The 15,254-nt window shown below is 43.0% G+C and overlaps 1 protein-coding gene across 3 annotated transcripts in view; it reads left to right on the top strand.

Moving 5' to 3' along the window:
- The window catches only part of SLC45A4 (solute carrier family 45 member 4), a 148,484-nt gene that overhangs the window by 30,705 nt on the left and 102,525 nt on the right, over positions 1-15,254 (top strand). For all 3 annotated transcript variants that reach the window (XM_079984282.1, XM_079984285.1, XM_079984281.1), the window contains exon 2: positions 13,928-13,988. The gene's annotated coding sequence lies outside the window, so the exon portion shown is untranslated. The remainder of the gene's footprint in view (positions 1-13,927; positions 13,989-15,254) is intronic.

Raw genomic sequence — 15,254 nt, 5'->3', positions numbered from 1 at the left:
ATAAATCCACCTAACTGCAGTTCTGGCATGAGCTCAGATACTGCCCCCCCCACACACAAAATACATTCTGGAGGTCCCCAAAGAACTCTGGAGCAGGGAGGAATATATTTTAGCAGGTTAGAAACAGGATTTACATTCTTTTAAAGCATCGGTCAGCAAACTTTTTCAGCAGGGCGCCGGTCCTCTGTCCCTCAGACCTTGTGGGCGGCTGGACTATATTTTGGGGGGAGGAATATGAACGAATTCCTATGCCCCACAAATAACCCAGAGATGCGTTTTAAATAAAAGCACACATTCTACTCATGTAAAAACACGCCGATTCCTGGACTGTCTGCGGGCCGGATTTAGGAGGCGATTGGGCCAGATCTGGCCCCCGGGCCTTAGTGTGCTTAAAGGTAGAGGGACCCCTGACCTTTAGGTCCAGTCATGACCAACTCTGGGGTTGCAGCGCTCTTCTCGCTTTACTGGCTGAGGGAGCCAGTGTACAGCTTCCAGGTCATGTGGCCAGCATGACTAAGCCGCTTCTGGTGAACCAAAGCAGTGCACGGAAACGCCATTTACCTTCCCACCAGAGTGGTACCTATTTATCTACTTGCACTTTGACGTGCTTTCAAACTGCTGGGGGGGCAGGAGCAGGGACCGAGCAATGGGAGCTCATCCCGTCGCGGGGATTTGAGCCGCCGACCTTCTGATCGGCAAGTCCTAGGCTCTGTGGTTTAACCCACAGGGCCACCCGCGTCCCTTAGTGTGCTTACCCATGTTTTAAAGCATCTCCTGCAAACCTAGTGCTTGCGGAGGCTGATGGGAGTTGTAGTCCAAAACATTTGAAGGGAATTTGATGAGCGAAAGTGGCTTTGAACAAACAGCAGCCTCTGTTCCATAAAGATTTGGAGATATCTACCTCGCTCAGCTCATGAGAGGGAGTGTTGTTTGCTTGTTCACAGCTTCATTTCCTTCCGCCTTCCAACGAAAATGTTGTCTTAAGTGGCTTTTGCCGACACGTGCAGGATCCCCAGAAGGATGATATAGGAAATGGCGAGTTTCCTTTTCGCTTCACTTTCTATTCAAAAGACAAGGGAGTTCCCAACTTAACGGGTGATGGATTGCAACTTATCTGACCCTTTGGCCAACAGCAATCATAAGAAGGAATTTTTATTGCATTCAAGGGTAAGTGCAGGAACGTGCTGGCCAGTATATGACAATGGGGAGATGCCTCTTGCACAAAATAAAAATACAGCTTTACCACTTTAAATTCCACCTTATAGGGGGTTAGGAGAGCTGTAAATAATGTCAATATATTTTGCTTCTGGCAACCAATGCACCCCTTTGATTTCAGATCGTGCATGGGTAGGCAGGTTCTAAAAAGCGCAGAACACAAATTTTCGCAGCCCTCTGTCAGCTATGGTGCCTCGTTTTCCAGAAGTAATGTTTTCATGCTAACTATGGATGTGTATACTTTATACACACACACACACACACACACATATATGTTAGTTTTTTAACATACCATTTTCAACAGTGATTAAACATACTTTTACATCTTATTTTTGACTTCCATCAGTCCTATCTGAAAATTTTCCAATCTAATCTCTTAGTATGCATTTCTTATTTTCCCTGTTACATTTAAAACTCATAACCAATATCTCTATCTTTTTCTACTTTGTAACACTTCGTATATTTCTCCTTACAAAACTTATTGTAGTCCTACTAGCGTAATTTGTTGATTCCAGTCGCTCTTCAAATAATTCATATACTTCTTCCAATCTTCTGTAAATCTCTGGTCCCACAGGTTTCGAATCCTTCCTGTCATTTTGTCCAATTCTGCATAGTCCATTAATTTCATCTGCCATTCTTCTTTCATCAGAATTTCTTCTTGCTTCCATTTCTGGGCTAACAATATTCTTCCCACTGTTGTTCCATATAAGAACAGTTTGACATCTTGTCTATTAATGTCTTGGCCTATAATACCAAGTAAAAATGCTTCTGGTTTTTTAAAGAATGTATATTTCAACATCTTTTTCATGTCATTATGTATCATTTCCCAGAAGTTCTTTACTTTCTTACATTCCCACCACATATGATAAAATGTTCCTTTTTTTACTTTACATTTCCAACATTTATTATTTGTCTTATACATTTTAGCTAATTTCACTGGTGTAATATACCATCTATACATCATTTTCATCATATTCTCTTTCAAAACATTACAGGCTATAATTTTATCCTTTCATTCCACAACCTTTCCCATTCTTTAAGCTGTATATTACATCCAAAGTCTTTTGCCCTGTGTATCATTACCAATTTCACTTCCTCATCTTTCAAATGCCATTCCAACAGTATTTTATACATTTTAGACATTATTTTACATTCATTGTTTAATATTTCTATTTCAACTTTTGAAATGGATGTGTATACTCAGTTCTGACCAAACTGAGTTTGATGAGGCAGTTGTACATGATTCCACTTTCCATACTATTCGTTCCTGCCATTTCAGGGCATGGGCGTAGCCAAGGGGGCAGGGGGGCAGCTGTCCCCCAAATTAATAAAAATCTGAGGCAATCATTTATTCAAAAATGGGGTGTGTTCAAGAGATATCTACAGAATAATAACAGTGGTACAATATCTATGGCAGCGTTTGAATAACCCTTGTCTAACCGAACTGCTAAGAAACAAGCAAAAAGATACGAATTGTTGTAGGAAGGTATTAGAAAATACATAAAGAGTAAGGTAATAATGATAAGTACATCCATCACCAGAAAGGTTATACGCATGGGGAAATGAAAGGAAGTCTATTCTATGTTAGCAAAAAGAGATTGTATAAATTTAATTTTAATTTAATTTTTTGTAAACATATATAAGATTATCAATACACGATTGTTTTCAGCTTGGTATATTGTGTATGTTATCTATGAATTTCAATAAAGCATTTAAACTGGGGGGCGGAATATAAAAAATATTTTAAAAATCTGAGGTTCTGCCCCCCCCAACAAAAATCCTAGCTACACCCAGGCTCAGGGCAGACAAGCTGTCTTGTTTCCCATCAGTGCATGTTCCGTATCTTTCTGCTGAAATCCCATAACTTCTTACACCACAGATGTTCAAAAGGGGTGCCTCTCTTTTGTTGTTCTGCGGCACGAGAGTGCTCTTCCAGATGGAAATACACTGTTATTGCATCCATACACCTGCAAGATTATTTTTTAAAAACAAAACACCAGCCTGCCTGGAGGGTCCCTGGGAATCTGGTCGGGAGCCATAATAATAATAATAATAATAATAATAATAATTTATTATTTGTACCCCGCCCATCTGGCTGGGTTTCCCTGCTTACAAATTCACTTCTTTGCAACTGTTTTTTGAATAGGGCTGCCATATTTCAAAGAGTAAAAAAAAAACCAGGACACCCCAAAAGTTGATGAGCTTCTTTTAGGAAATACCCAAAATTGTTGAGCTTGTTTTAAAAAAAAAAAACCAAAAATTCCCCCCGGGCACCAATTCTTGCCTTTGAAATCCTGGTAATGCCCAGGAAAATCTAGACATAAGGTAAAGGTAAAGGGACCCCTGACCGTTAGGTCCAGTCATGGCCGACTCTGGGGTTGCGGCGCTCATCTCGCTTTATTGGCCAAGGGAGCTGGCGTACAGCTTCCGGGTCATGTGGCCGGCATGACTAAGCCACTTCTGGCGAACCAGAGCAGCGCACGGAATCGCCGTTTACCTTCCCGCCGAAGTGGTACCTATTTATCTACTTGCACTTTGACATGCTTTCGAACTGCTAGGTTGGCAGGAGCAGGGATGAGCAATGGGAGCTCACCCCATCGTGGGGATTCGAATCGCCAACCTTCTGATCGGCAAGTCCTAGACGCTGTGGTTTAACCCACAGCGCCACCCACATCCCTTCATAGTAGTATTAGTAGTAGTAATAATCTATTATTTGTGCCCCAGCCACTCTGGGCGGCTTCCAGCATATATAAAACATAGTTGATTTCAATGGGTCTACTCTCAGCAGAACTTTCAACCCCCAAATTTTATTATTCTGTTTTTATGTTTGCATTTTGCACACCACTTCAGAGATTTGAAACATTAAGCAGTTTAGAAATGCTTTTAAATAAATAAAATATGATTTGGTAGGATCACCAAGGGCCGAAGATCATTGCCTTGCTGGTTGAATCCTGCAGACTCTATTGGAAGGTAGTGGACGCCCCTTCACTGGAGGTTTTTAAGCAGAGGTTGAATGGTCATGTGCCATGGGTGCATTAGCTGAGATTCCTGTATTCCCGGGGTTGGACTAGATGACAGTCAGAGTCCCTTCGAACTCTACAATTCTATTTGGGACCGAGCAACGGGAGCTCACCCCGTGGTGGGGATTCAAACTGCCAACCTTCTGATCGGCAAGTGCTAGGCACTGTGGTTTAACCCACAGCGCCACCCGCGTCCCTTGAATCTAGACAGCAGTATTTGTGAAATACTTCTGCTGCACTTTGCTAGCTCTTTTTCTTCCCCCCATTGCCCTGTTTTTCTGACTTTGTGTAACTCAATCCCTCCAGAAGAGGCCAGGCAATTTGTAATCTAATTACCACAGGCCCGACTTGAAACTCATCTTCTCTTCCTTTTAGAGCAGTCAGCGACAGCGTATTTCAAATCCACCTGCAAAATAGGATCCACTGTTATTTTTATTTTATTTTATCGAGTAAATGTCCACCTTGTAAATGCCCCCTTTGCTCCTACTTTCTCACTTAGAAATACCACCACAATAGCTTCAGCTCTTAAGCTGAGATGCAACCCTGTCATGGCCTCTAGTTGAAGACCGATATACCATACAGTCATACCTCATGTTACGTTTGCTTCATGTTACGTTCTTTCAGGTCACGTCCCGCAGTGACCCGGAAGTACAGTGGTACCTCAGGTTACATATGCTTCAGGTAACATACGCTTCAGGTTACAGACTCCGCTAGCCCAGAAATAGTTCTTCAGGTTAAGAACTTTGCTTCAGGATAAGAACAGAAATCGTGCTCCAGCGGTGCGGCGGCAGCAGGAGGCCCCATTAGCTAAAGCGGTGCTTCAGGTTAAGAACAGTTTCAGGTTAAGAACGGACCTCCAGAACAAATTAAGTACTTAACCTGAGGTACCACTGTACTGGAAAGGGTTACTTCCGGGTTTTGCTGCTCGCACATGCGCAGAAGCGCTAAATTGCGCTTTGCGCATGCGCATGAGTGCCAAATCGCGCTGCACACCTGCGCAGATACAGGTTGCGCTCTTTTCATGTTGCAAACGGGCCTCTGGAATGGATCCCATTCGCAACCAGAGGTGCCACTATACAGTGGTACCTCGGGTTAAGTACTTAATTCGTTCTGGAGGTCTGTTCTGGGTGCACAGGCCTATGGCTGAAATCCATGGAGATCCTGTAGGTTTTTTAAAATAAATAAATAAATAAATTTTATTAGTATTTTTCACACAACAACAACACGAAAGATATATATATATATATAAATACACAACACATAAAAATCAACATTCAAAAACTAAAGAAAGCAACAACAACAACAAAAAATCCATATCTTACATGTTAATATTATAAACACTAAAACAATGACAACAAGACATTGACTTCCACCAATCCCTTTTTTAAAAATAATATTTATTACCTTTTCCAACAATTTAGACTCTACAGAAAAGAAAAACAATACAATACAATACAATACAAAAAAAACACTACATTACACTAACAAAACACTAACATTAAACTAACAAAACACTAACATTAAACTAACAAAACAAAACAAACACAATTTAAAACACATCAAATACTTTCAATAACTTATCTTTCATTTACTTGTTTCCGCGACCTCCTTACACCTCCCTTTGTGTATTCCAATTCTATTAATTTTTTCAGCAATTCCTTTCCATCTTCCTCTATTTTTAATCTTATAATTATCTTAACACATTCTAACCTTATTTTTCCTTTAATACTCTATTAATCTATTTATCCTTAATTCCTTCTAACATTTCTACTAAAGCCATATAACTTCATTCCAACATTTTCCTAACATTCATTAATTTTACAGTATTTCCGTAAATAATCTTTAAACTTTTTTCAGTCTTCTTCCACCAACTCTTCTCTCTGGTCTCGGATTCTGCCAGTCATTTCCGCCAATTCCATGTAGTCCATCAACTTCATCTGCCATTCTTCCCGGGTGGGGACTTCCACCAATCCCACAGCACCTCCTTTATCTCTCATTGTGTCTTCCTGTTTTCCTGTTTTCTTTATCATCTCTATCCTAACATCTAGATATAAATCTTTCTTTCATATCCTTTAACTTCCTGTAGGCTTAATCCTCTGCTGGACTCCGGCCACTGTATAACTTGTCATGTAGGCATAGCTCCTGCCACACCCACTCAGTTGCAATCCTGCCCCATCTTCCTACCTGTCGATTCTTCAGGTTGTCCCTCTAAAGTAGGGTTGCCGTATTTCAATAAGTGACAATGTTGTTGTTGTTTTCTGTTTTGGCAAAAGTCGTTGAGATTTTTTTTGGGCCAAATCGCCCCAAAAAGACATGGCTTGCCATACATCTGGATTCTGCCATTTTCCCTAATTTCTGCTCGGACACTGCTTCTGACTACCATATTCTGGGTATGTCTGGGAAATTCCAGACGTATTCCGACCCTATTAAAGGCCGAGTCCTTATTAGCATTCCTGGGCTCAGCCAACTGCCTCTCTGCCTCCTCAGTTGGGTTCTTCCCAACATCACTGCTTGTGATCTATTGGAAGAAATCAGCCAGCCTGGGCGAGCAACAAGCGGTTATCACTACTGCAACATTGCCATCTCAGAAAGTTGAGAACAGGCCAGGAATAATAGCTGTGGAGTCATTCTCACCTGCCAACACTGACTCCTTGAGATGGATGCAAATTTCCTCCTATTGTATCTTTCGGACCTTATGCCAATACTTTTTTTTTAAGGATTGAATATATGCAAAGACAGAAGTGTGTTCTAATATCGACCGAGCACAAAAGCTGACAGTTCTGCATTCCTGGCATTGTCCTTTGCAATGCAGAGTCTCAGAGAAATAAACACATTAAGCATTACAGTAATCTGAAGAACAACAATAGAAAGGGAGGTGGCCGGTACTGCGCAATACCAGCTTCCAACGATAAGGGACACTGAAGAGAGATCCCTGCTTGTTTAATGAGGTGTGGGTTTTGTCTTAGGATGCTTTCAAAATGCACATTCTCAACCAACAAAGCCATTGACAAAGTTGTGAAATGGTAGGGTAGGGTAGGGAGAGTTAGTGTGTGTTAGCAAGCACAAGCCATCATCCTTGCTCAATAAATTAAGGACGTCTGAAGGACTTAAATTGGGACTCAGCTACATTATTAAATAAAAAGTGTTTTATATACAGTGGTACTTCCAGTTGCAGATGGGATCCATTCCAGAGGTCTGGACATATCCCGAAGTTTTCGCAACCGGAGGCTGTTTCTGCGCATGTGCGAGCGGCGGTAAAATGCTTCCGCGCATGTGTGAGCAGTGAAACACTTCTGGGTTTGCCGCTTTCACAACCCGAAGTTTACGTTACCCAGGGGTAACGTAACCTGATGTTCCACTGTATACGTTATAACACTGTGACACTAGATGACCCCGTGGAGTACCGTCTTTTGCCAACGTGATTTCCCACTTTGAGGTTTACAACATGTTTTTTTCTGAAAAGCTTTTTTTGATGTGTCTAGACCCAGGCCTTGGTTCAGCGCCTGTCCCCCCTTCCTACCGAACACTGGACATTGTTGTTCTGAGATTACATCTCCCCTGTCCCACCATCTGGGAACAAATACTTCTTTTCCTTTCCACCATCTCCTTTCTTGCTCTTGCTTTCCTCCTCCACCCCCTTACCACCAAAGCTTGTCCCAATGTCAGGAATGTACTGGCAGATGTATGTGGGAAGCATTCGCAGTCTGGCGATGAACTTGGTTGCTTTTTCTGAGAGACAAAAATAATAGCTTGAAAGTAAGTCCAGGGGTCTTTCAAAACTTTATATCCTTCCCAATATGCTTTTACACAGAGGGTGCCTTGCACCAGCTCAGATCATTGGCCCATTTAGCTCCGTATTGTCATGAGTTGGGAGAAGGGGGTAGGCTGGATGCCTAGTCAAAATCAAGGTCGTGTACGTAACCTTCTGGTGGCTTCCTCTACAGCCATTGGCCTGCCCCAAACCTGCTTCTTGGGAGACACCTGCTTCTTGGTAGAAAAGCAATGACAAACCTAGACAGCATCTTAAAAAGCAGAGACATCACCTTGCCAACAAAGGTCCGTATAGTTAAAGCTATGGTTTTCCCAGTAGTGATGTATGGAAGTGAGAGCTGGACCATAAAGAAGGCTGATTGCCGAATAATGGATACTTTTGAATTATGGTGCTGGAGGAGACTCTTGAGAGTCCCATGGACTGCAAGAAGATCAAACCTATCCATTCTGAAGGAAATCAGCCCTGAGTGCTCACTAGAAGGACAGATCCTGAAGCTGAGGCTCCAATACTTTGGCCACCTCATGAGAAGAGAAGACTCCCTGGAAAAGACCCTGATGTTGGGAAAGATGGAGGGCGCAAGGAGAAGGGGACAACAGAGGACGAGATGGTTGGATAGTGTTCGCGAAGCTACCAGCATTAGTTTGACCAAACTGCAGGAGGCAGTGGAAGACAGAAGTGCCTGGCATGCTCTGGTCCATGGGGTCACGAAGAGTCGGACACGACTAAACGACTAAACAACAACAACAACAAACCTGCTGACCTTCAGTAATGTTGGAGTCTCCATGTGCCTTCAAACCAGCCCAACTTGTGCTTCTTGATGCATGTTTTCCCCAGTCTAGCTAGCTTGAGCACAAATTGCAGGATGGCCTGTTCTCATTGTAGATTAACCCAGCCGAAAGCCACATTTTGGCTTCCAATCAGATAAAACAAATCATAAATATACACCCCAGTTTAGCTACAGTCATGCTTAACTGATGGGTTAATCATTGTCACTTTTGTTCTGATGGCATGTAAGAAACTCTGTGCCTGTTTGCTTATTGGAGAGGTTATTAAGCATTGAATAACACTGCCATCCTTCAGTCACAAGGGTCAAGATCACAGGAACCCTTGTGCTTAAAAAGTTCCCCTGTCAAGGAGTTGCCCCCAAATGTTTGGGGCCTCATGAGGCTTCTGGGCCAGAAACAAAACAAAATGGAGATGTTTAGGTTTTATGGCAGGGTCAAAGCTCAGAGGTCAAGTACATGAAGATCCCAGATTCTTGGCATTTTAGGGGTGGGGGCTGGCTAAAACACTGGAGATCTGCTTCAAGGGCAATCCAGAGCGAGAAGGACTGCTGGGATGCTGCCAGGAAGACAGGGGTATCAGGCAGGCCCCCAGCTGGCTCCAGCCACCTGGCGGCAGCCGGTCTCCCTTGGAACAGCATCAAACAGCCACACGAGCCTCAGATACGTTTAGAGACCCGTGCACGCTCTGCCAGCAGAGTGTGTAAATCTTCTCACAGCAGAAGATGCGGACAGAGAGATGTGTAAGTATAAGGTAAAGGTAAAAGGACCCCTGACCATTAGGTCCAGGCGTGGCCGACTCTGGGGTTGTGACGCTCATCTCACTTTATTGGCTGAGGGAGCCGGCGTACAGCTTCTGGGTCATGTGGCCAGCATGACTAAGCCGCTTCTGGCGAACCAGAGCAGCGCATGGAAATGCCGTTTATCTTCCCGCCGGAGCAGGACCTATTTATCTACTTATACTTTAACGTGCTTTCAAACTGCTAGGTTGGCAGGAGCAGGGACCAAGCAACGGGAGCTCACCCCATCGCGGGGATTTGAACCGCCAACCTTCTGATTGGCAAGTCCTAGGCTCTGTGGTTTAACCCACAACGCCACCCGCGGAACAAAGGAAAACATGTCTGCTTCCCTTCGTGTCCAGCAAAACAGCAGTAATATAAAGGCTATATACAAACAGAAGTTCCTAGCGAGTGCTGGAACAGGCATGTGACACACAAACATCATGCCTGTACCCTTTTAAGGTGGAACGGAACTATATCCTAACAAGGACAGTGGTTCTGACTTGATATAAGGCAGCTTCATGGGTTTTTAAGGGTCACGTTTTCAACATTTTGTGACTGAATGTGATGAAACATGGTGGACAAGACTTCCACATCATTCTACCAAGCACAGAGCATAAGAGCATAAGAAGACACTCTACTGGACCAGGCAAAGGCCCATCCAGTCCAGAATCCTGTTCTCACAGTGGCCCACGGAAGCCAGCAAAGACGTCCTGGGAGCAACAGCACTTGCAAATCCCAACAACTATTTTTGACTCCAACAGTGGAAGAAGGTTACACAGCCATCACAACCAGGAACCATCAAACACTTTGCCCTCCATGAATTTGTCTAATCCTCTTCTATAGCCACCCAATGCATTTCATTGGAGGTGGCTAGCAAATTCAGCTGCAAAGGGTTCAAGTGCTTTTATTATTTTCAAAAAGTTGAAGCCAAAGCATATTAGACAAGGCTAACATACAGAATTAGTTCATTAGATAAATTAACAGGAAGGATTCGAAATCTGCGGGATCAGAGATTCTTAGAAGACTGGAGTACGTAAATATTTGAACTATTTGAAAAGCAGTTGTAATAAACAGATTACGCTAGTAGGACTGCAAGAAGTTCTGTAAGGAGGATTAGGTGAAATATTGCAAGGAAGACTACGAAGAGAACTATTCGCTAATGATAATTAAAAGTAATAGAGAAATTAAGAAATGCAGAACAAGTGCTAAAGAACGGAAAATCTTCAGAAGTTGTTGACGGAAGTCTAAAATATTGTATAAGATAATAAGTTATGTAATGATTGTTGGAAATGGTATGTTAAAAAAGCTATTTCCTCCTTCCTTTCCATAAAGGTTTATAAGCTAGTAATCTTCCTCATTAACTTAATATTCCACATTTCCTTTCTCCAGAATCTCCCAGATGGCAAGTGTGTGTGTCTCCCCCCCCCCCTCCATGATTTTGCTAATAATAAACATGCCATAGTTGGCTCTTCACCTCTTTAAACCCTTGTGTTCCTGGACCAGTTTTAGGAAACTTGGAAACCTACGGCAAACACTCACAAGGCACAGTTCAAAATCTCTCTGGCTGTTCCTTGCTTTCTAGCTGCAGAGATGCCATCTCACTTTTCTCTCCTTCATTTTCAAGGTTAACATTACAGGTCAATGCAAACATTATTGAGCAAGGTGAGACAATGGTCTCACCAACTATAAGGAAATTTCCTATGTTCCAGATACATAACCTGTTATAGACCACTCAATGTCTTCCCCGCTGCCCGGAGTACTTATGTCTCTGGCTGTTTATTAGATACGAAAAAAGCAACCATCACAAATGTTGATCTGTACTGTGGATCTTGAAAATACAGAAGAGCAGGCCTTGGGAGCTTGCATTGGTGCCCTATTCCCAAGCCTGACACACAGCTGTTTCCGAGTTAGCGCAAGACATTGGCTTTGTGTATCCTTTCTTACCGTGCCTCAGAAGCACACCTTGACACAAGTCCTCTGGGTTTTGCCAGACAATAGCCACCAAAGCACCAGACACTCGATTCATTACTTATTAACCCCTGTGATCAAGAGAATGTGTCCTGGCAAACTATTTACTTTAGGGAGTAGTGGAATTTTCCCTTTTCTTCCTGCTAGGGGTGTGTGGAGTGGACTTGCATTCTAGTCCTTACTTTACTAGGTAAGAACTATAGGAAATAATCAGCTCTCGTGAATCTCCTGTCTTTATTTATTAAGTAAAGCGTTTCAAATCCTCCTTTCAGGCCACACAAAGGAACTTCCAAGGAATTGTTTATCATGAAATACCTAAATGGTATTTTTTATTAAGTTTTCCAACCAATAAACACGTACTTAACAACACTACAGTGTCACAACTATTATAGGGAGCACATTATCCGAAAATGCATTCTGCTACTGACACAGCGCACCAGAATAAGATTTGAGATGATGGGGTTCTGCCATCTCTGTCTGAAGTTGGCAAACTGGAGGCAAGGGGACCATACCTCAGTAAATCTATTTTTGTCTTTCTCACCCCTTGCTTTTCTGAATCGCTTTGCTTTTCATTCAACGCCAACTGCCACATTCTAGAGTATGGGATACAAATAGATTCTCCAACCTCTTCCAGTTTTGTGAGATTTCCAGATGTGCTGCTACCAGGTGTTTCAGGAACAAGTCTTTTAAGATGTGTGACTTTGTTTACCTGTTCGCTGAAAATTGACATTAAAATGTTTCTTTCATCTCTGTGAATAAAACCAGCTAACTTCTCAACTCTACCTGGATTAAGATGCTTTTAAATAAACACAATTGCTCTGGACGTCTTGTAAAGATTAACCAGGTTTTTTCCTGACTATTAAAATTTGATTCTTTTTATTAGTAGATTCTTCTTATCTCTGGGTTGTATCCAATACCAGGCCTACTAAGAGTAGACCAATTGAAGTTAATAGACATGACTTACACTCATAGTAGTATTAGTAAAGGGACCCCTGACCATTAGGTCCAGTCGTGGCCGACTGGGGTTGTGGCGCTCATCTCGCTTTATTGGCCAAGGGAGCCGGCATACAGCTTCCGGGTCATGTGGCCAGCATGACTAAGCCACTTCTGGCGAACCAGAGCAGCACACGGAAACGCCATTTACCTTCCCGCCAGAGCGGTATCTGTTTATCTACTTGCACTTTGTGCTTTCGAACTGCTAGGTTGGCAGGAGCAGGGAGCAAATAACGGGAGCTCACCCCGTCTCGGGGATTCGAACCGCCAACCTTCTGATCGGCAAGTCCTAGACGCTGTGGTTTAACCCACAGCGCCACCCGCGTCCCTTCATAGTAGTATTAGTAGTAGTAATAATCTATTGTTTGTGCCCCAGCCACTCTGGGCGGCTTCCAGCATATATAAAAACATAGTTAATTTCAATGGGTCTACTCTCAGCAGAACTTTCAACCCCCAAATTTTATTATTCTGTTTTTATGTTTGTATTTTGCATACCACTTCAGAGATTTGAAACATTAAGCAGTTTAGAAATGCTTTTAAATAAGTAAAATATGATTTGGTAGGATCACCAAGGGCCGAAGAACATTGCCTTGCTGGTTGAATCTTGCAGACTCTATTGGAAGGTAGTGGACTCCCCTTCAGTGGAGGTTTTTAAGCAGAGGTTGGATGGTCATGTGCCATGGGTGCATTAGCTGAGATTCCTGTATTCCCGGGATTGGACTAGATGACCCTCAGAGCCCCTTCCAACTCTACAATTCTATTTGGTGTTTGACAACTGCCCATCCCAATTATATATAAAGAAGATCTGACACAAAATCATTGTGGGTATAGCATGAAATTGCAAATCTGTATACTTCATTGGATGACTCAGGCTATGGCCAGAGAGAAAAAGAGTGTGAGTTTTTCAAAGCTGTGGGTAGATTTTAGCCACAAAAAAAACTTAGTGGCATTTTTAACTACTCAGATAATTTGGGTGCCCACCACTTAGCTGAAGATTTTGCCTTGAGGCTGCCCAAACTGGTTAACTCATTTCTTGGAAAAGTCACATGACTGAAGATAACGAGAGACAACTGATTATTGTGAACTCTGTGGCTTGGAGCTACAGTTTTCGAATTTTCTCCCACAGAAACAGGTGGTTCTGTAAAGCATGCATTCCCATTTTAGACAAACCAAAGTTTACTGTGTTGTCCAAACCCTAAACTATGGTCAGTCTTATCAATGATTACTAAGAACAAGCCAGCGTCATAAACTATGGTTTGCAGGTGACTTGTTTTCAGTACTCATAGAACCGAGCAGTGTTTGTTGAGCTTCAGACAACACAGCAAGATGCAGTTAATTAAAATAAAATAAAATAAAATAAAATGAATGTTTCAGCTTCTCAAATCTTCCTTGCAGGCACACTGGAGGAGGGACGTGTGAGCTCAAGGTTTGCAGCAGCGCATTACATCTGAGCAAGGTAAGAGCCTTATCACAACCCACAGGGATTAATGACACCGTTCACATAACAAAACCTACCACAGAGATATCATTTTCAAAAGTAGGGGGTCCACGGCTTGGCTTCTGAAAAACAGGGAGTCCGCAGTACTAATTGGGAGCCACTGCACTAGAATGTACTGTATCCCTCCACTAATGAGTAACTATAGACTTTTCTGTGCTGCGACTTTGTTTGTGGAATAACCTTCCTTAAAACTCATTGGAGCCGTAGTTTCCAGAGAATCTGATGGATGGTATGTTTTTCTGATTGCTTCTTGCTATTTTCCAACTAACTTTAATTGGCTCTTTTTCTTTTCTTCTTGGTAGCTTAATTATATTTTATTGTCAATTGCTTGTCACTGTTTTCAGCAGCTGTATTTTTCTTTTCTTTTTTAAAGTCAATTTTCCAGGATTCCCCACTATGGTGTTGTTGACTAAAGGTAAAGGGACCCCTGACCATTAGGTCCAGTCGTGACCGACTCTGGGGTTGCGGTGCTCATCTCACTTCATTGGCCGAGGGAGCCAGCATACAGCTTCCGGGTCATGTGGCCAGCATGACTAAGCCGCTTCTGGCGAACCAGAGCAGCGCATGGAAATGTTGTTTACCTTCTCGCCGGAGCGGTACCTATTTATCTACTTGCACTTCGTGCTTTCGAACTACTAGGTTGGCAGCAGCAGGGACCAAGCCAACGGGAGCTCACCCCGGCGTGGGGATTCGAACTGCCAACCTTCTGATCGGCAAGTCCTAGGCTCTGTGGTTTAACCTACATTGACTACATTGTACCCAATTCCAGATTCCTTGGGTACGGCAGGGTCCCTCTCAGCTATGCCTACCTCATGGGGCTGTTGGCATTACTTTGTGTATGCAGATCTGAGTTCCTTGGGAGAAGAGTTTGGTTGCCCATACGGGGAATGAACAAATAAACCTCTGCCATATGAAAGGCACCTGCTAGAATCCATTCTAGGCAGCTCAGTTCCAAGCCAGGCAAGTGCAGACATGTGTAAGATTTCTTTTCCACCATCCATCATGTGCAGAAGGGCTTTAGAGAAGGGCGTTTGTTATTTTTAAAGCCAGCTTAACTTTAGGGAAGAATAATCAGCATTCTGAGGCCTCTTGGGAGTTATGCACCACTGGGCTTGTTTTTGAGCGCGAGCGCGCGCACGCACCGGCTGCAAATGAGCCGGTGCCTATCTGCACACGCAAAACGTGCAATGCCGGGGATCCTTCCCCGCACAGGGCCCTTCTGAC

This window comes from Podarcis cretensis (assembly GCF_951804945.1).
Source record: "Podarcis cretensis genome assembly, chromosome: 7".
Taxonomy (NCBI): domain Eukaryota; kingdom Metazoa; phylum Chordata; class Lepidosauria; order Squamata; family Lacertidae; genus Podarcis; species Podarcis cretensis.
This window is presented reverse-complemented; position numbering and strand designations above follow the sequence as displayed.